General features: G+C 46.7%; 1 protein-coding gene across 3 annotated transcripts in view; it reads left to right on the top strand.

Moving 5' to 3' along the window:
* The window catches only part of CACNA1E (calcium voltage-gated channel subunit alpha1 E), a gene marked incomplete at both ends in the record, with an annotated part of 298648 nt that overhangs the window by 96300 nt on the left and 181453 nt on the right, over positions 1 to 20895 (top strand). The gene's annotated exons all lie outside the window — the stretch shown is intronic.

The following is a 20895-nucleotide window of genomic DNA, read 5'->3' as shown; positions in this document are numbered from 1 at the left end:
TTTCGGCCTCTTGCTAAGTACACAGCTTCTTAATATAGTTAGGAAATTACATGCCATATTTGAGGGGTGAACTGCTAGTTAGATCAGCTCAGCCGTTTTGTTCTGCTACTGGTTCGACATGGTGGTGGGATTCAGTGAGGGGCACCAGGAGGTATAGATTTGTTGGTTGCTGTCTTCAAAGAGCTTACCACTGGTCTGGGAAGGTATTCCGGTAGTTCCCACCCCTGGCCGCACACTAGAAGCAGCTGGGAGGGAGCTTTAAAAATTGACATCGCCTGGGCTCTACTCCAGACGAGTTAAGTAGGAATAGCTAGGGGTAAAGACCTGTCATTGATTTTCTTTTTAAAGCTTCCTAGCTGATTCTAATATGTAGCTTCCCTCAAGAACCATTGCATTACAGGCACATAAGTAACACGCTTAATTGTAAGACTCACTAGGGATGCTTGTTGAAAATTCTGATTCACAGGCCCTTGGAGATTTTGATTTCATGTGTCTTTGAATAGTTGGTGAGCTGAGCTACATTTTTTCCACGTGCCCCTGGTGATTCATGGGATCAGGCATGTTGGGAAAGTTCTGAGCTGGTGTACAAGACAGGGCTATCTAACTGTCTGTGTGGGATGTTAGAGTGACCACTGAAGTGTCTTCCACCTCCCAGAGTCTGATCTCAACAAGTTATGAAAGGCATGGTGCAGAGTCTAAGTTCTAAAATGAAAGGGTGGGAGGTGTGTGCTTTGATACATAGGAGGCCTGGGGGGGGGGGCAAAGCAATTTGGGCAAATTATCTTTGTAAACAGGTGCTGATAAAGGTCCGTACCCTCCTATGCATCCAGCCAGCCCACCCCAAGGCAGATCCGTTTGGAGCAATCACCCATCTTACCTGCCCTCCCACAGTCTACCTTTACCTTTCCTTCTAACCTGATTCCGTCTGTATAAATAATGGGTGGAACATGGGGTGGCTTACAAAAAGCCCCCTTTAGAAGGACTTCTGGACATAATCTATACCGGAAGGAAAGGAAATGCTGTCTCAGGTGAGACTCAACCAGATTGTCATGGAGGAAGAGCCAGGGTCTGCATAAAGCCCGTACAAGTAGGTACCTAGTAAATGTCCATCACTAACCTGGACCCATTCCCAAGCTCCCAGGCAGGTAGAGCTTTGCAGAAAACAGCCACAGGCTATTATGCCAAAGCTCTACAGGGCAGTGAAGAAGTCCCAAGGACCAGCGTATGCCCAGAAAGCCCAGGGGGGTTATGTGTGACCTAGAAAACCCTTGAGGACACTCTGGGATTCTCACCAGTTGTGGGGTGGCAGGAAGGAGGTCAGGGAGGCGAGGTTGATGAGTCCAGTTGCTCCTCATTTGAGATGTGAAGGTTGTCTTGAAGCCGTGTCACTCAGATTAACCAGGCACCTCTGGAAATGACAGCACTGTCCCCACAGCGGCTGGTGTCATTTGCGGGGCTTTGGGAGGGATGTATTTCACTTACATGTGTAGACTCACCTAAGTGATGTGATAAATGCATTGAAAGCCTGAAGGGAGAAGTGTTGCATTTGAAGATAAAGGCGAGATCTGTTGGTCCTCCGGAGCCAAGGCTCAGAAGGTACTGAGATAAACAGGAATTACTCATCACTTACATTAGTTCCTTTGTTCATTCATTCATTCTTTCGACATATATTAGTGAGCATCTGTGATGTGTCAAGCAGTGTGCTAGGCACTGGGGAAACAGAGGGAAAAAAAAGTGCCATGATTCCTGCTCTCCTGGTGCTCTCTTCAAATTCCAGTCTCCCTCAGGTTATCTGTCCAACATAGGTATGGAGGTCACCCAGACACAGTGAACGCAGGTGTGCTCTACCGAGGAAGCAGGGAGAAGAGGTCAAGCTGCAGATTCTCTGAAACCTTGGATTGCATGGGCTCCCAGGGCCACAGACTCACAGTACCTCTGACAATGACATCAGTCATTGAACTTCAGTTTACTGAAGGCCTCCTGCTACCCCTGTGGCTGGATCCAGACTTGAGGGAACTCAATGAGCTGTTGGGCTGATTTCCAAAAAGTGGCTGCTTATGGGGCAGAATGAACTCATGCCCACTTTGAAATGACATCACTTTCCAAAGCATTGGATCTAGGGGGAGGGCATGGAGCCAAGAGTCCACAGGCAGAGGTCATGGTCGTAGTTAGATGGGTAACGACCCCTTGATTCAGGAGAAGGTGGATGAAAAAGGCCGGTGGAACAAGGACAAAGTCTGGCTCCTTAGGAAGAGAAGGAGCCATCAATGTCTGGGCTTCCTTTGAGCAGGAGACTGGGGTGGAAAGCATGGCCCAGGCAGAGCTCTCTTGCAGGAGCTGGATACACATCCTGGAGTTAGGGTTCTCTGCTACTAGAGGAAGGTTCAGAGCTGTGGACTCTTCAGTCTGGTGGGTGTAGGGCTTGCAATATATGGTGGAGTCACATCATACAAGCTTTTGTTAAATAAACCAAAATTCAACTGAGTGAATTTCAAAGATATTATTGACTTTATTCAGCCATTCATGAATTGGGCAGCATCCCATCTAGCAGCTGGAAAGGAGCTCTGAGGAGCTGTTCAAAAAACGAAAGGCTTTTGTAGGCAGAAGGGCGCTGGACCAGGAAGTTAGTAAAAAGTGGATTAGTTGTGGCAAGGTCACTTTCCTTTGGGGCGTGCCAGGGTTTTATCAGGAAGATGCTGGTGCAGATGACTCACCTGGTCACTAGTGCTGAACAGGTGATTCCTGATTGACTGGTTTAAGAGCCCATTTGTGGGAGAGGCTGACACTGAAATGAAGTTTTGCATTGGTGACATGGGGCTTAGCATAACCTGTTGTCTTGTTTTAAACACTTTTAATTTACCCAAATTCAACCATTTAGCTTGGACAGGAAAGAGGATCCAGGATGGGGGAAAATAACAATTTAAGTAGTACAGACTGGGCTTCCCTGGTGGTGCAGTGGTTAAGAATCCGCCTGCCAATGCAGGGGACATTGGTTTGAGCTCTGGTCCAGGAAGATCCCACATGCTGCAGAGCAACTAAGCCCGTGTGCCACAACTACTGAGCCTGCACTCTAGAGCCCGTGAGCCACAACTACTGAGCCTGTTTGCCACAACTACTGAGCCAGTGTGCTGCAACTACTGAAGCCCGCACACCTAGAGCTCATGCTCCACAACAAGAGAAGCCACTGCAATGAGAAACCTGCGCACCTCAACGAAGAGTAGCCCCCGCTCACCGCAACTAGAGCAAGCCTGCACGCAGCAACGAAGAGCCAACACAACCAAAAATAAATAAACTAAAAAAAAATTTTTTTAAATAAATAGTACAGACTAATTCACCTACCACCCCTCTCCCGCTTACGCCCATTGAAAGTATGAGATTAGAGATGCCTAGGATCTTGGTTGAAAACGTGCAGATTCTGAAAGCCTGTGTCAGCGATACCTGAGTATGTATTTTTCTTCTCTTAATTTTAACTTAAGATCTTTTAATGACAAAACTTTACATATATATTAGAACTGGTTACACAGCACTGAATTAACTATGAACAACTAGTCACCTGAGTACTCTAAATAGATGTATGTATATATGTATGTTTCTACTTAGAGAAAAATTACCCCCTGTGCCTTTTATTATTACCACTGCTAATAAGACGCAGATATAACTGTTGCTCTCCCTTTCTACCACTATTCCTGGAAGGCCCAATTCACCCAGCCACTGTATTTCTTCACAGAGACCACAAAGTAAAGGGAGTCCCTATTTCCCCGTCCAATGCCTCTTCTATTCAGTGGTTACAACAAATACGTAAGATTTATTGGCGCCAGTTATAACCAAACCATTAGGAGAACCTTCAGGTTTACACTGTACGTTGAAGCTCTCTCAAACATGTGGACTCAGTTTAACCTTCTTCTATGTAAGTTAAATGCTTCCCTGGTGTTTGCATCCCTTTTCTGCCGCACAGACCCTTCCTAAATGCCTCCTGTGACCTTGTGTGGCTCTGCCATTGATTACCGTTGACTTCATTTGCATGTAGCTTTTCTCATGAGCATGCATGATTGTAAGGGTGGGGGAGAGTTCCCATTGTCAGGGCAACCTGGAGTCCTGCGTGCTGTGCTCAATTTAGTCTCTCCCAAAATTTCAACTTGGCTTGGTCACACTCCAACTGTATTCTTGGCTTCCCTCCCTCTTGTGGTAGAAAGATGCAAAGCAGTCTACGGTTCTGCTGGCTGCTTCTTCCTGTTTTGACTGTCTCTCCCAAGGTCTCCTCCATTTGCAGACTCTCCCCTCTTCTTACGAGTTTAATTCCTTTCATTTCTTCTAATCTGGATAGGTGTTGCTTCTCCAGGACAGCACCTTCTCCCTCAGTGCTGTTCACTCCGCAGATGTTACCGTGGCTCCATTATTAACTTCTAACCTTCTTCACCTGGGTGAGGTGTGGCTCTCAGATCTGGCTTTCTCCCGATTCTGGGCTGAGTCTGATTTCCCTGTCGTCATTCTGGTTTTATGTTCTCTGCTGTTTGTGGTACCAGGAATATAATATACAGATTGCGGGGGTTCCCATTCGCTGTCTGCAGTCCCTCCAATCTGTGCTCTTCAAGTCCAGTCGTTTTGATCTGTATTTCTACATTTCATCTGTATTTTTCATCAAGCTATTTCTCTTCTCACCTGGTGTTGATAACTCATGCAGACGCAGACACTTTTGGAGGCGTGCGTTCTTCGGCTTCACAGGTGCGCCAGCTGTATCTGTTACGACTGCCTCGGTGCTCTGTGCTGCTGTGGGGAAGATTTTTATACTGTTTCCTGGCTTTTGGAAAGAAGAGGCAACCTGTGGTCTGATGCTTTCTGAGAGTCTTCCTCCCTCTCAGAAGTCCTTCGGTCTGTGACAGAGCCCGTGACGCTCCTTAAGTTGCCTTCTCCCAGCTACACATAGTTAATCTGTGCTAAATGGTTAACAGAGAACTCACTTTTTGCCTCGTTGCTGAAAAAATAATTGTACGTATACAACATATAATTGTTGTATGTTGAAAGAATAATGCCACATCCGAGGGTTGGTGGAAAACTGCCGTCTCCAGCTTCCTGAAGTTTCTCTGATTTTATAGTATCTGCAGAGAACGTGTTCGGTGCTGAGTTCCATGCGACTAGGGAATGTTGTTTGCTCATCTCTGCTTTAGTTTTCATCACCACCTCCTCCACATGCTCTGGGAACAGAACATACTCAGAGCTCATTTGACAGATAGGGGCCAGGAACCTACCATCATCTTACGGTGTCAGAGTGATAAGGTGTACCAGCTGACCTAGGATAAGGTGTCTAGTTGGTACAATTTGTAGACTCCTGTAACCGATCACTCATGCTCTGGAATAGGCTGTTTTTTCCCCCACATCCCTGTCTGTGCGAGCCTGTTCCTGTGTCCTTGCAGTCGTCTGGGTCCCTGTAATATAGATGACACCTGGAATCTGATACCAGTTGATACCAGTGTCTGTTCACCTGTGACTTGTCTAATACACAAAGGGATTAATAAGTGGATACCAGAAGTTAGTCTGCCCCTTTCCCGTGAAGGCTGAGAGGTGAAGTAGATGGGGAGGAAGATAAAGAATTGAGTTTGGACATGAATGAAAAATTTGCGATGCTTATTTGATGTGGTGTAAGGAGAGAGTTGGGTAAATGGATTCAGGGTAGAAGCCTAGGCTGGAGATAATAAATTCAGGAGTTTTCTGTGTATAGAATGGTATTTAAAGTGCAAAGACTGGATAAACCGTCAAGGAAGGAAATATCTAACTATAGAGAAGAGGTTCCAGAACTAAGTTCCAGTGTTAAGATGTGGGTGAGTTAAGGAGTTAGCAAGAAGACTGAGAAGGAGCCGTGGGGGGGCAGGGTGTCCTATAGGCCAAGGGAAGAGAGTGCTTCAGGAAGAAGTAGCGGTGATCAGCTGAATCAAATGCTGCCTAGAGATGGGTCAAGGCAGATAAGGGCTAGGAATTAATCATCAGAGGCCAGGAGGGGAAAGTGGGAGGGGCGAAAACCTGATTGGAGAAGGTTTAAGAGAGGTTTGGAGACAACCATACAGACCGTTGTGTTGAGTTCTGTTGAAAGAGAAGCAGAGAGAGTGGGGCAGGTAGAAGAAATACCACTTGCTTTTTGGTGAGAATGAGTCATTCAAGGTAAAAATCATTGCTGCTGGAGAGAGAGGACAGCTGGTGGAGCGGCCTTCGAAAGCAGGTGAGAGGGGGTGGGCTCCTCGCCCATCAGAGCACAGGCTGGAGGGCGAGGCTTGGAGCCCAGCTTCATGGTTCATCCATAGTCCTGGGAGGGAGGCTGCAGAGGCTGGGATGGGGGGGAGACGTGGTGACGGAAGCGTGTAGAAATTCCCCTATTGCTTCTATTGTCTCGATGAAATAGAAAGTCAGGTCATGAGCCGAAGGTGGGAGGAGGGAAATGCTGGAAGTTGGAGCGAGGGACTAAGTGCAGTGGGGATCTGATCGCCGGGCAGCATGGAGGACCCGCTCGGGGTTAATGGGGCTGGGGTGAAAGTGAGACCAGTGACTGTGTTGTGTTTTCCTGTAGTCACATTTGGCCCCTGAGGTTCAGGCAAGGAAGTAGGTGGAGAGTTGGCTTTCACCAATAAAATGAGAATCAGGAGAGGTGGAATTTGAGCTGGGTAGGGAAGAAAGAGGTGGGGAGGCGGGGGGAGACTGTGAAAAGCGAGTAAACGGATTATAGGCCTTTTTTCAAATGTTACTCTGGAATCTCCTGGACAAATTCAGTCTATGGAGTGAGTTTGAGAAACCTGTCTCATTGCTCTGAAGACGCAGGCAGTGAGCTTTAAAACTAGCTGTTCTGGTTTCTAATTCGGCGCTTGAACTGCCCCCAGTAGAGGGAGAGTGAGTGAGTGAGGGGTGTGTGTCCCCGTGAGCAGAGTAAGCTGTGACAGAAGGTGTGGCACACCTCCTGGGCCCTCCCAGACTTCACTCCTGGGCACCTTGCCCTGCGTCAGCACAATTCAGAGCGTTGACTGGGGAAACTTTGGGGGACTGAAACCTACCAGGCCCGCCCACCTTCCTCACTAGCATTGTACTCTGTAATCCCGTTTTCCTCCTCAGAGTGTCTTTTTTTTTTTTTTTGCGGTACGTGGGCCTCTCACTGCTGTGGCCTCTCCCATTGTGGAGCACAGGCTCCGGACGCGCAGGCTCAGCGGCCATGGCTCACGGGCCCAGCCGCTCCGCGGTATGTGGGATCTTCCCTGACTGGGGCATGAACCCGCGTCCCCTGCATCGGCAGGCGGACTCTCAACCACTGCGCCACCAGGGAAGCCCCAGAGTGTCTCTTTTTAAAAACACATTGAGGTGGATGGACCTAGAATCTGTCATACAGAGTGAAGTAAGTCAGAAAGAGAAAAACAAATGCCGTATGCTAACACATATATATGGAATCTAAAAAAAAAAAAAAAGGTTCTGAAGAACCTGGGGGCAGGACAGGAATAAAGACGCAGACGTAGAGAATGCACTTGAGGACACGGGGAGGGGGAAGGGTAAGCTGGGATGAAGTGAGAGAGTGGCATGGACATATATACACTACCAAATGTAAAATAGATAGCTAGTGGGAAGCAGCTGCATAGCACAGGGAGCTCAGCTTGGTGCTTTGTGACCACCTAGAGGGGTGGGATAGGGAGGGTGGGAGGGAGACGCAAGAGGGAGGAGATATGGGAACATATGTATATGCATAGCTGATTCACTTTGTTATACAGCAGAAACTAACACCCCAATGTAAAGCAATTATACTCCGATAAAGATGTTAAAAAAAAAATAAAGATATCGGCTTTTCAGGTGGAAAAAAAAAACATTTATGTTTGTAGCTTCTGCTGCTGCCTTTGGCAGCCTGTTCTCCGTGTGAATCACTTGTCCTCCCTCTAAACCCTGCAATGCCTTTCTCCTTGCTCCCTGCCCGCTGGGCCAGAGCCTGGGGTCCACAGTTTCCAGTCCCTGGTTCCCTCCGTGGGATAAAAAAAAACCTGTGGTTTGCTTTCTTTCTCCTTCCCATCCATAGCTGCTTCTACCTTGAAATTATTCCTACTCTTTCATATCCATTTTGATTTCTTAATAACTTGTCAAACCAGAGATGTCAGCGTGTTTAGGGTTGATTCCAAATATGCGAACTTTGCCTCCTGATCAGGTGCCTGAAATTCACACCACACGTTCACCAAGCCAGTCTCCAGATCTTTCACCTGTGCAGAACCATTAAGCTGGCTCAGGGCTCTTTGCCTTTCTTTTAGCCCACTCTAATACACAATTTAATTTCTGATCCGTGGCCAGAGGCCTCAGGTGCCTGGTGTGTCATGCAGCCTTAGGCTATGATCTCTCTGTTCTGAGGCAACCCCAGGCCTTAGGACTAAGGGGCAGAAATTAACTGGGGGTGGTGTGTTGGTGACTCAGTGGCTGTTTCAGGTACTTTCAACTGGCTCACCCTGGAGGCCAAATCCTTACGGAATCCCAGCCAGACTGGTTGGCGCAGTGCCAGCCTCTGGCACTAGGCAGCCAAAAGGTCTCTTCATTTTTCCCTCAATGTATCATTCACTAGAAAAATATTTATTGAGGACTTTCTTTCAGTGCCCCTCAGAGTGTGGGCCGTCTTAGAATTGCCTGGGGGCAATTAATGTAATTTCAGATTCCTGGGCTCTTCCTGGGTCTAATGAACTGGCAGCTACAGAGCTAGGAAGAAGGAATCTGTATTTTTAACAAGCTCTCTTGTGATTCTGAGGCCACAGTGAAGTGTGACAGTTCCGTGTGGTTGTAATGACTGGGCCGGGGGAGGGTGAAATGGGAGCATACTAAAGAGAAAGCCTTCAGAAAGCCCGTCTCCCCCACTACATGGATTTCTACGAGGTCCTACTTTAATCAAAATTTGGGCTTGCCTGGTGGCACAGTGGTTGAGAATCCGCCTGCTGATGCAGGGGACACGGGTTCGTGCCCCAGTCCGGGAAGATCCCACATGCCACGGAGTGGCTGGGCCCGTGAGCCATGGCCGCTGAGCCTGCGCGTCCAGAGCCTGTGCTCCGCAACGGGAGGGGCCACAACAGTGAGAGGGCCGCGTACCGCCAAAAGAAAATTTTGTCTAATATAAAGTGATTGACACACAGTGAGCTCTCAGGAAAGAGTACCAGGACCAGTGGCATTTCCATCCTCCTGAGGGCACTTTGCTGGCTGCCTCCCTCTCACGCCTGCAGCGTCTCTTCTCCCTCTCCCATCCCGACACCTCTGCCCTTTGCCCTGGATCAGGGACTTGTCAGCAGAGATCCATAGGTGACTTTGGTGGCTTTACAAAATTGTCTCAATTTTTTTTTTAACATCTTTATTGGAGTATAATTGCTTTACAATGGTGTGTTAGTTTCTGCTGTATAACAAAGTGAATCAGCTATACATATACCTATGTTCCCATATCTCTTCCCTCTTGCGTCTCCCTCCCACCCTCCCTTTCCCACCCCTCTAGGTGGTCACAAAGCACCGAGCTGATCTCCCTGTGCTATGTGGCTGCTTCCCACTAGCTATCAGTTTTACATTTGGTAGTGTATATATGTCCATGCCACTCTCTCACTTCATCCCAGCTTACCCTTCCCCCTCCCAGTTTCCTCAAGTCCATTCTCTGCATCTGCGTTGTTTTTAAAATATATCTTTTTTTTGACTTTTTGTATAATTGAAGTGCAGTCGATTTACAATGTTTCAGGTGTACAGCAAAGTGATTCAGTTATATATATATATATTCTTTTTCAGACTCTTTTCCATTATAGGTTATTAGAAGATATTGAATATAGTTCCCTGTGCTATCCAGTAGGTCCTTGTTGTTTATCTGTTTTCTGTATGGTAGTGTGTATCTCTTAATCCCAAATGCCTAATTTATCCTTACCCCGCCCTTTCCCCTTTGCTAACTGTAAGTTTGTTTTCTATGTCTGTGAGTCTATTTCTGTTTTGTAAATAAGTTCATTTGTATCATTCTTTTTGGTTCCACATGTAAGTGATATCATATGATATTTGTCTTTCTCTGTCTGACTTACTTCACTTAGTATGATAATCTCTAGCTCCATCCATGTTGCTGCAGATGGCATTATTTCATTCTTTTCTTTGGCTGAATAATACTCCATTTTGTGCATATATATATGCACCACATCTTCTTTATCCATTCGTCTGTCGATGGACACTTAGGTTGCTTCCATGTCTTGACTATTAAATAGTGCTGCTATGAACACTGGGGTTCATGTATCTTTTCGAATTAGAGTTTTTGCCTTTTCTGGATATGTGCCCTGGAGTGGAATTGCCGGATCATATGGTAACTTTATCTTTAGTTTTTTGAAGAACCTCCATACTGTTCTCCATAGTGACTGTACCAGTTTGCATTCCCACCAACAGTGTAGGAGGGTTCCCTTTTCTCCACACCCTCTCCAGCGTTTATTATTTGTAGACTTTTTGATGATGGCCATTCTGACTGGTGTGAGGTGATTCCTCACTGTAGGTTTGATTTGCATTTCTCTAATGATTATCGATGTTGAACATCTTTTCACACGCCTATTGGCCACCTGTATGTCTTTTTTGAAAAAAATGTCTATTTAGGTCTTCCACCCATTTTTTGACTGGGTTGTTTGTAAGCTGTTTGTGTGTTTTGGAAATTAATCCCTTGTCAGTTGCATCATTTGCAAATATTTTCTCCCATTCCATGGTTTGTCTTTTCGTTTTGTTTATAGTTAAAATATATATTTTACCTGTCACACTTCCTTGAATACAAGATACATACCATTGATTATAAGATCTACTAAAAAGTTAATAATGGGGCTTCCCTGGTGGCGCAGTGGTTGAGAGTCCGCCTGCCGATGCAGTGGACATGGGTTCGTGCCCCGGTCCGGGAAGATCCCACATGCCGCGGAACGGCTGGGCCCCTGAGCCATGGCCGCTGAGCCTGCGCATCCAGAGCCTGTGCTCCGCAACGGGAGAGGCCACAGCAGGGAGAGGCCCGCGTACCGCTAAAAAAAAAAAAAAGTTAATAATGGCATTTCAGGAGGGAACCCCTACTACATTCTGTATGTTACATATTCGTATATTCTTAGTCCTAATACCTTTGTCTGCAAAGAAAGGTGTATCTTAGAATCGAGGAAGTAGAAAATGATGAAAAAAAACCCTAATTTAAAAAGACACACGTAATCAATGTGCTCGAGACCAAATCTTCATACTTGGAGACTGTTCATGATTGCCCTGGCTTATTTGTGCAAAGCTTGGAGTAAAGCTCCCTTTGCCATCTCTTTGTTCGTTTGAACTTTGTGTGAATGTGCTATTAGGAGGCTGGTAGTTCTGTGTTAGTCTTTTTAAAAAATTCAGGCCTGAGCTTGTTTGCTCACAGACAGTGATATAAGTTAGCACACTATTACTTTTCTGCATGATTGAGGATTTTCTTAGTACTATGAAACTAAAACAAAATACAGAAATAAACTGGATGTCAAAGCTGATTCAAGACTGCAGCAGGCCTCCTACCCCCGGCTTTAGTGCTCGTCTTCCCCCAAACCACCTTATGTTTTGAGTGATTGATGCTACATTACATACATGTTTTGTATGATAAATGCATATATATATATATTAAATAGCAAAAATACACTTATGCCAAAGGTGTTGCTCTCTGTACGTTCTCTGCATTGATGTTCTGATGATCTTGTTTGAAACAATGATTTCTTACTAGACGTGGTATAACAGTGGTTAGGAATCCTGGTCCCACCCTTACTACCTGTGGGACCTGGACAACTTAACCTCTATGCCTTATTATCCTTATCTGTAATGTGAGGATAATTTCGGTACCCCCCTCACAGAGTTGTAGTAAGAATTAAATGAGATATCTTGGATAAAGCCCTTGACATGTGCCTAGCACATAGGAAGCACTAATGGTGTTAAATAATTATTTAGAACATTTTGTGAAAACCACTCATATAGGGGAGACAAGCAGAACATCTTCCACTGCCCACTCGCTGTCCAGATCTTCTCCTCTCCGACTGGTCCTTTCCTATCTCTCAGCCTAGCCACTTAGTACCTTTCATATGCATCGTTGCCAATCTTACATTCATGTTTTTTGAATTAGTTTTTCCTCCAAAACATTGGCCACCTCCTCCACAGAGCCTTCTCTGACTATCCCTGAAAACTCAAAGGAAAAGAGATCTTTCCTCTAAGCCCTCTCCCCCAGACCTAAACGTCAGTAGCATTCATCTGATGTTTTTCCCAGATTCCCCTATCAGGAGTTGTCTTTTAGGTGCCTCTGTCCCTTTTCCCTTTCAAAACACCATTCTGTCTTCTGGCATCAACCACAGTTCCCCAGACATGATTATGTATTCAGTAAATATCCATCAATAGGCTAATTTCACAGAGAGGCTCTGTGAACCCACCCAGGGTGCCCTGGCTTCCAGGCCGCCCGGCTGTCAGCATATGCAGCATAGGGTCTAGGTTCAGATGAAGGAGCTGCTGTCGGGAAGGACACCGCTAATGCTGGACAGTGGGCTGTCCCCACTGTTGCTGCCGTCTGCTTTCCCTGCTGTGCTCCAGCTCAGCGCCATGCTCCCTTCTCCTGTGACAGGTAGAGGCACACACAAAAAAAACCCAACTAGTGAAAAGTAGGGGGACTGTAATTTATTGGAATGTTTACACAGGGTTTGTGTGTAATTAGTAGTTAATTTCTGTGACACAGTTGGCCTTCCTGGCTTGGAACCTGGCTCTGAAATGCTCTTAAAGAGACCCAGACCTAAGAGATGGCAATCTGAGACATGGTTAGGGTTTGGGAACAGAACGAAGAGAAAGTATGCCCTGTTTTCTGTGATGAAACGTGACCAGGAACAGCCCCAAATTGAAGACTCCCTACACACACACACACACACACACACACACACACACACACACACACACACACACACACACACACACACACACACTCTGTTTCTGGGATCACTTTCTGCAGCTGAATCCACCTTTTACAAGTTCCATTTTTTTTTTTTTTTTTGCGGTACGCGGGCCTCTCACTGTTGTGGCCTCTCCCCAGACGCGCAGGCTCAGCGGCCATGGCTCACGGGCCCAGCCACTCTGCGACATGTGGGATCTTCCCGGACCGGGGCACGAACCCGTGTCCCCTACATTGGCAGGCGGACTCTCAACCACTGCGCCACCAGGGAAGCCCTGCAAGTTCCATTTTTTACCTTTGTGAACATCAGCTTGGGATTTGATACTTACACTGAGGATGGGGGACAGCCACTGGACCCCCTTCTGCCATGAACCCTGTGATCGTTGTAAGTGTCAGATGAATAAATAAACATGCGTTAGTCTTCTCATTAGTAATACGCGGGTAATACCACCAGCTGTTCCTAACCTCAAGAGTCTTGTAGCAATTACATGAGATAAAACATATGAAAGTGCTTTGAAAAAGACCCTCATTCTTTGCTTTATGAGTGCTTTTTTTTATTTTTCAACATCTTTATTGGAGTATAATTGCTTTACAATGGTGTGTTAGTTTCTGCTGTATAACAAAGTGAATCAGCTATACATATACACATATCCCCATATCTCCTCCCTCTTGCGTCTCCCTCCTTTTTGCTTATAAGAGCTGTGTACTTATAAACTCGATTTTGCTAAGTGAGCTTTTTTTGTTGTTTTTTGTTTTGCTTATTCAAATAGTGTATCTGATTGCTGCTGGGGGCATGTAAGGCAAATTCTCCCATCATGTTTCCTTTTCCTTAGCTTCCATTTGCTCTATGTATTGAGAGCTCTCATGGCCTGTGCCTTTGCTTTGACGTGTAGTGTTATTTATATTATGTGCACGTTGAAAAACATACCTGTAGTTGATGCTAAAATGGCTTCTGAACACATTTTAAGTATTCATGCCAGTTCTTACTAACTTGAATTACCTCTGGATAACTGGCGAAATGCTGATGTTACAGCTGCTCTCAAATTCTAACACACTTCAGGACTTTCTACACTTCGTGTTAGGGTAGACCTGACATTTATCTCCAGCAGTGTTCCTGAATGGGCCGGGACTGAGCCCTTGATGAAGTTTTTAGCAGTCTGGCATAATGAGAAAATAATAGCAATACAGTTTTTTGGGAAGCTAAATTTGTTCAACTTGAAGTTGAATTTTCAAAGTTAATATCTTTTCTTGGCAGAAGAAAAAGTTAACAACTGTATGGCAAGCCCATAGTCTTTTGTGTTTGTTTTGTGAAAATTCTCTGATCTGTGGAAGTTGAAAAAAAAACTATGGTTATATAGATTTTATCTATATGATAGATTAATCTATTAATATAATTACATTGATGTAAATAATTTACTTGTGAATGCACAATATTGCTATTAGCAGCTTGGCATGTGAGTTTTTTGTTTGTTTGTTTTTCCCCATTCTGGTGACAGTGAGCTTTTTACATTAATTTTAACAGGAATTAGTAGTTGCTTATGTGACTTGTCACCAAAGAACGAATATTTTAGAAACCCAGTTAGGCTGGCATAGCGAATACCATAAGGAATAGGTAGTATTCAACATTGGGTTGTACTCAGAAGATCTGGGTTCAAGTTCAGGTTTTATTTTCTGTCTACTCCCCCCTCCCCCATACCATGATCTTAGGCAAGTCACATGACCTCAATGAGACTCATCTTCCTCTTCCGTTAAATTGGAACACTTAGTTCATATTATGGTTGTAAGAATTAAATCAGAATGTATGCATGAAAGGGCTTTGTGCACCGAGATATGCTTTATAAATTTAAGGTATTGTTAAAATAGTTTAAGGTTATGAACAGTGATGTTTAGGGGATTTCTGTTTTTGAGCTTCACAATAATCGAGTTTTCACGTATCATCTTTAAATGTGTTTTGGCAGATATCAGTGGGATCCCTAGGAAATAAGGCGGAATATATATATTTAGAATATCGTTAGGATCTTTCTCTTTCCTTTGTGCACAAAACATGGTACCGTGACCTTTTCCAACTGTTTCCTTGATGATGTAAAACAGAGCCACCACTCCCGGAGTCTTTTGTATAAAAAGAGCGGATTCCTAGATGAAGCAGAAAAGAAAGGGAGTGTGGGAACGTGAGTGCTTTTGCAAGGGACCCCACCTTGATCTGAATGACCGAGGTGTGCCTCCACCTGCCTTCGGGGGTGCTGCTAGGTACAGCTGTGCCATTGAATCAGAGAGGCCGCCCTTCCTGATTTGGAAGGAAAGGCAGGATCGAAAGGGCAGCAGGCACGCGCACACCCAGGTGATCACGCCTCCCTCACCGCCAGTCGTGATCACATTCGAGCTCTTGGCAACGTGTCTCCCAAACCCAGGTGGGGCTGGGGTAGTTCGCCAGGCTGGTGCATCTCTGTCACAGTCTCCCTTTCTCCCAGGGTTTCCAATCAGGGCTCTCTCTCTCTCTTTCTCTCTCTCTCTCTCCGTCTTCCTTCCCTTCCCCAGGTCTCCCACTCTTCTCTCTCTCTGTGACAGGTTCCTCTTCCTTAGCAGGTGGCGTTGGAGTGGCATGACACAGCCCCTCAGGGAGCGCGCCACCTGAATGGCTTGGGAAGAGCAGAGAGGCACCCATGGCTCATAGCTAGGTCACCAAGGTCATGCTCCCCAAAGAGTGGGCAGCGGGGTTCCAGTCCTGGGAATTACAGACTCTGTGGCCTCGTTGGGCCAGCAGTCTTGGTCTACCCTCCAGGACCCCAGTCTACCCGGGAACACGAACCTTGCCTGTCATCCTGCACTACTAGAAGCAGCTGTGACCGTCGGCCCACGGAGCCTGGGAAAGGTTACCGTGGAGAGTACCCGCCCCTGTTTAGTCTGTGTGCACGTGTGTGACAGAGTGAGAGGGAGGACGCGTGCCTCCCTTTTGTACCCAAGTTATTTATTGCATTTGTCTTACGACTTCCATTTAGAGCTAAATAAACTGCAAAGTGGGTTATTTAGCCAGATCTCGGGTGTATTCAGCAAGTGGGGAAGTGGGCGGTGAGGAGGGAGAAAGATGGGAGCTTGGGCAGAGGAGATTCAGAGAGAGGGGCCAAGAGGAACAAGAGGTGGCTTTTCCCCTCCCTTCAGGTGGGTAAGGCACGCGTGTGCTGTGGCTTGTCCGCCGGGAGCCCCTTTGCTGGAGGACCTTGAAGCGTTTTCTCTGTTGCAGGCATTTGGGAAGCAGCCTCCTGTGGACATTATCTTGAGTTACAGTTTATGGATAAAAAAAAACGAAGGCATGCCCTGCAGACGGCATGAAGTCTGCAGTGAGCTACCCTACCTGGTAAGGCAGCTGCCCACCTCTGTGCTCACCTGACATGATCACATCTCTTCCCTACGTGCTCTGGTCTTAAGCAGCTCACAGAGGGGAGACACGCAAGGGAGAATGTCCTCAGAACATATTATAGCCACCGAATCCAAATGAGGTCTCATGTCCACAGCACAGTGTCCCTCCCTACCACCACGTGCCTGTCTGTGTGCCTGTCAAGCTCCAACTCCCTGCAGGCCCGGGGAACTCTTTGTCATTTCAAGAGACTGTTCGTCGATCAAAATCACTCATGAATTCTCTTTTGCACAGATTTGATAAAGGGTCTTTCTTGAGTACCAGAAGTACTGTACATAATTCATAACATGAAGCAAGATGAAGTAGAAAGAGTGAGAAAAGATACTAAAAACTGGGGAATTAAAAGTTTTAAGCTTTGTTACAAGCTGGGAGAATGAGTCAGCAGCACATATGTCTTGAGGGAGAGTTTTGTGCCGAGCTGGTTTTGGGGTAGGGGCCCAGGGGTTCCAAAACGGAGGAAGAGGATTGCCCAGGAGTCAGAAGTAGGGGGTGTAGAGGGAGATGACTGGGGGGCGGGGAGGAAAGGGGCAGACTGTGAGTGGGGGTGAATTCTAGCTCGTCCCTGCCTCTTCCCCTCGCCTCTAAGGAAGGAAATATCCTGGGGCCTTAATCATCTCCCTATCTCTCATTTCTCTCCTGGTTTAATTAAATTCCTGTTCTAATTTGGAAGAGCTTGCATATCCTTTTCTGCTGTGGCAACCAATCTCTTTTTATGAGACCCACCCTGGCGCTCAGGCACTGAGACCTCAGTGGGGACTTGGGTCCTCTGTGCCTTTTGCGGTCATGGACAGTTCAGAAGTGGGCAGAGGTTGGCTGGAGAGGAAAGGGGGGTTATCTTGCTGTTGTCAGTCATCTTGTTTCCCGTGGCCTCAGTCTGCCACCTCCCCTTACACCACCTGGAGTGAAGCCTCTTCTCCCATCCGTATGTCTTGATGTCTTTCTCATTGTGTTACTTCTCCTCTCGAAGGACAAAACATGCTTTGTTGGAATCTCTGGACATTCAGTAATGCCGTAAAGAGAGATGAAAGACAAGATATATGTGGATAATAATACTAGCTACCATTTGTCATATACCTACTGTGTGCCAGGCACTGTGCCGGGTCCTTTACCTGCGTGGCTTCTAGTTCTTACAGTAACCTTGAAGTTGAATCCGATCATTCCTTGTTTTACAGATGAGGCAACTGAGGCACAGAGAGGTTAAGTGACCTGCCCAGGGTTGTTCAGTTATTAAGGTAGAAAGCCTGGCTTGGAACCTAGTGCTGTGTCACTAGAAAAGCCCAGGCTCTTTCCACTGCTCCCTGCTGCCATCAGTTAGAACAGATGGGCAGAGGAGATGGTGGATGATTGGGCCATTCAGTTCAACTCAATGTACACAACAAACTTTAGACATCCTCCTCATTGCCGGGATGGTAGAAGGTATTTTGTGGCTCCTTTTGAGGAGAGAAGACAGACTTGTGTTCAGTGGATGCCACGATAAAGTGTTATCATCCCTTCCACCCTTGTGGACTGAGTGCTGTGAGAACAACCAGACGATAGCCGTATTCTGTCTGAGGTGGTCAAGAAAGGCTTCGCAGAGAAACCTCACAGTGGCTTGCTTGGCACAGTGATTGGTGGGTTCAAGGAACAACAGGAAGGCAGGAGCACTTCAGAAGGGCATGGAGGGAAGAGGGATCAGAAAGCCAGTCGGGGCCAGATCCCATTGGGCCTTGTTGGGTTGTATTTCACGTTCGATGGGAAGTCTTTGAAGTGTTTTGAGCAGATGGGTGGTGTGACTTGGTATATGTTGAAAGATGACTCTGGCTGCTGTGTGGAGAACTGGCCATGGTGGGCAAGGGTGGAGGTAACAGAAGGCGATGGTGGTGAAGCCTGGGATGGTCACGCTGGCAGCGATGAACGGTGGTCAGATTGGGCTGTATTTTGAAGGTAGAGTTGGTAGGACTTGCCGATGGATTGAATGTAGGGTGAGAGAGAAAGGTGGGGACCAATGATGGCTCCTCAGCTACAGTAGTATATTAACAGTGGTACCATTTCCCGAGACAGGGAAGCTTAGAGAAGGGGCAGGTTGATTGACCAGGGTCAAGAGTTCAGTTGGGGGTATGTTAAATTGGAGATGCCTATTTGACGCATCTTAGGTATCCAAGTTAGTGGTGTCACGATGAGTGAGTAGTTAGATATATAAGCCTGGAGCTCAGGGGAGAGGGCAGAGCAGGAGATACACATTTGAGAAGCATCAACTTATTAAAGGTTTTAGAGTTACGGGCTTGATTGGCTGATGCCGCACAGGGAGAAGGTATAGATAGAAAAGAGCTGTGACAAAGCGAGGGAGAGGCATGGACATATAGACACTACCAAAGGTAAGGTAGATAGCTGGTGGGAAGCAGCCACATAGCACAGGGAGATCAGCTCAGTGCTTTGTGACCACCTAGAGGGGTGGGATAGGGAGGGTGGGAGGGAGGGAGACGCAAGAGGGAAGAGATATGGGAACATATGTATATGTATAACTGATTCACTTTGTTATAAAGCAGAAACTAACACACCACTGTAAAGCAATTATACTCCAATAAAGATGTAAAAAAAAAGAAAAGAAAAGAGGATTAAGGACTGAGCTGCGAGGAACTACAACTCAATGTGTATTCGCCCAGCAGAGGCCCTATTAAGGCCCTGAGAACTTCGGGGTTTCCTCTCAGAGCTATTTTTTTGGAATTTAGCCCAAATGTAATATTATTCCTTCTCCTAGGACATTAGCAGGATAATAACATGCTCTAGGGCCAGTTTGTCGATTATGGCCGGGACTTCCTTACTAGAGGGAAGGCAGATAGGAGTTCCCACCACCAGCCAATGAGTTGGTTTAGGACAGATACGGTTTCAGGTGTGGACAAAGCTCTTCAATCCAAGTCCGTTCTGGTTTGGTTCCTTTTCCTTTCGTCTGCTCCTCTTCTATAAAAATTGTATTTTCCCTCAAGATGATATTGCTTGTAAAGCTTGGTGTTTATTCGTGTAACTGTACTCCTTCACATTCAGGACATTTATCGGGGGCCTACTACGTGCCAGACGCTGGGCTGAGTGCTGGAATGCTCCCTTTTCCAACCCAGGGCTCCTCTGAAAATGTCTTTACTGCTCTGTCATCTGCTCTCTCCCAGCTGGTCTCGATTTGTTTGCACTGCTTGTATTATTCACCTCTACACCATTATTCACAGCTGTTACATCATTGATTTTTTAGATACTGGAACTACCAAACCTCAGAACCATTCTTCTGGTTTTTTTCTCGTACCGCACATTTAATTCATCGCTAACTCCCGCCAGCTCTACAGTCCCTATTTATCCAGACCCTGACCACTAGTCTGACCTGCAGCACTGCACCCTGGCCCAAGCCACCACATCTCTTGCCTGAGTTACGGCAGTGTCTCCCTGAGTGCATCACTGCCTCGCTTCAGTCTGGCCTTTGGGGACTTCCCTGGCAGTCCAGTGGTTAAGACATCGGGCTCCCAATGCAGGGGGCGCGGGTTTGATCCCTGGTCAGGGAACCAAGATCCCACATGCCGTGTGGCACAGCCAAAAAAAAAAAAAACCAAAACAAGACAAAAAAGTCTGGCCCTGTGACCCTGGTACATGTAGGTCAGCACGCGTATCTCCTGCAGGGAATCCTCCAGCGGATCCTCCTGTCTCGCTGAGTGAAAGCCAGAGCTCTCGCCGGGAAGCCCCAGGACCCTGTACCATCTGCCCCTCCCCCCTTCTGCCCCTCCCCCCTTCTGCCCCTCACTCTTCTCCTCCAGCCACAGCGGTCTCCTTGCAGTAGACACACCAGGCATGTTCCTGCCTCGGAGCCTTGCAACTGTGCTGTCCTGCTGGAATGTGCTTCCCCAGAGATCAGAGTGGGCTCACCCTTTCCCCTCCTCGGGTCTTTACTCAGTGCATCCTTTCATGCCCACCCTATTTAAGGTGGAATTTCCCCTTCCCAGTAGTCTCTGTCCCCCTTCCTGCTTGCTTGCTTGCTTTCCAGAGCACTTAACCTTTTACCACAGCGTATATTTTTCCCATTTATTTGTTTGAAGACTAACTCCTCCCATTACAATAAGCCTCGGGAGGCAGGAACTCTGTCTTACTCACTGCTTTGAACAGTTGCTGCTCAGATCAACACCAGGCACAAGCTAAGTTTTTAATGACTCTTCGCTGAATGAATACTTGGCAGAATACGAGCCCACAAGGGAGGGGTTGTGGTCAATGCACCGTATCTGTTATGGTTACCGTTACTCCCCTGGCTATTGCGCCAGAACCTCTGCTCATGGGTGGGGTGCATTTGTGAGATGGTTGGCTGCCGTGAGGGACCTAATCTGCGCTCTCAGAACAGCATTCCCATTCGAGAAGCCAGCTGGCCGCCACGGGGGCCGGGGGTGGTGGTGGTGTGTGAGCCATTCACCCAGCTGTCCTTAGTATTATTAGCATACTGACCATCCCAGGTATGAGGTTAGATAAATCCACACAGGGGCTCACTGAGGTCATAGTCACAAAAGCAAGTCATTCTTTTGAGGGTTCATGAGATCTAATTTTATGCATGAAGATAACTGTGAGATCTCTGGCT

The sequence above is a fragment of the Leucopleurus acutus genome (assembly GCF_964270905.1).
Source record: "Leucopleurus acutus genome assembly, chromosome: 2".
Taxonomy (NCBI): domain Eukaryota; kingdom Metazoa; phylum Chordata; class Mammalia; order Artiodactyla; family Delphinidae; genus Leucopleurus; species Leucopleurus acutus.
This window is presented reverse-complemented; position numbering and strand designations above follow the sequence as displayed.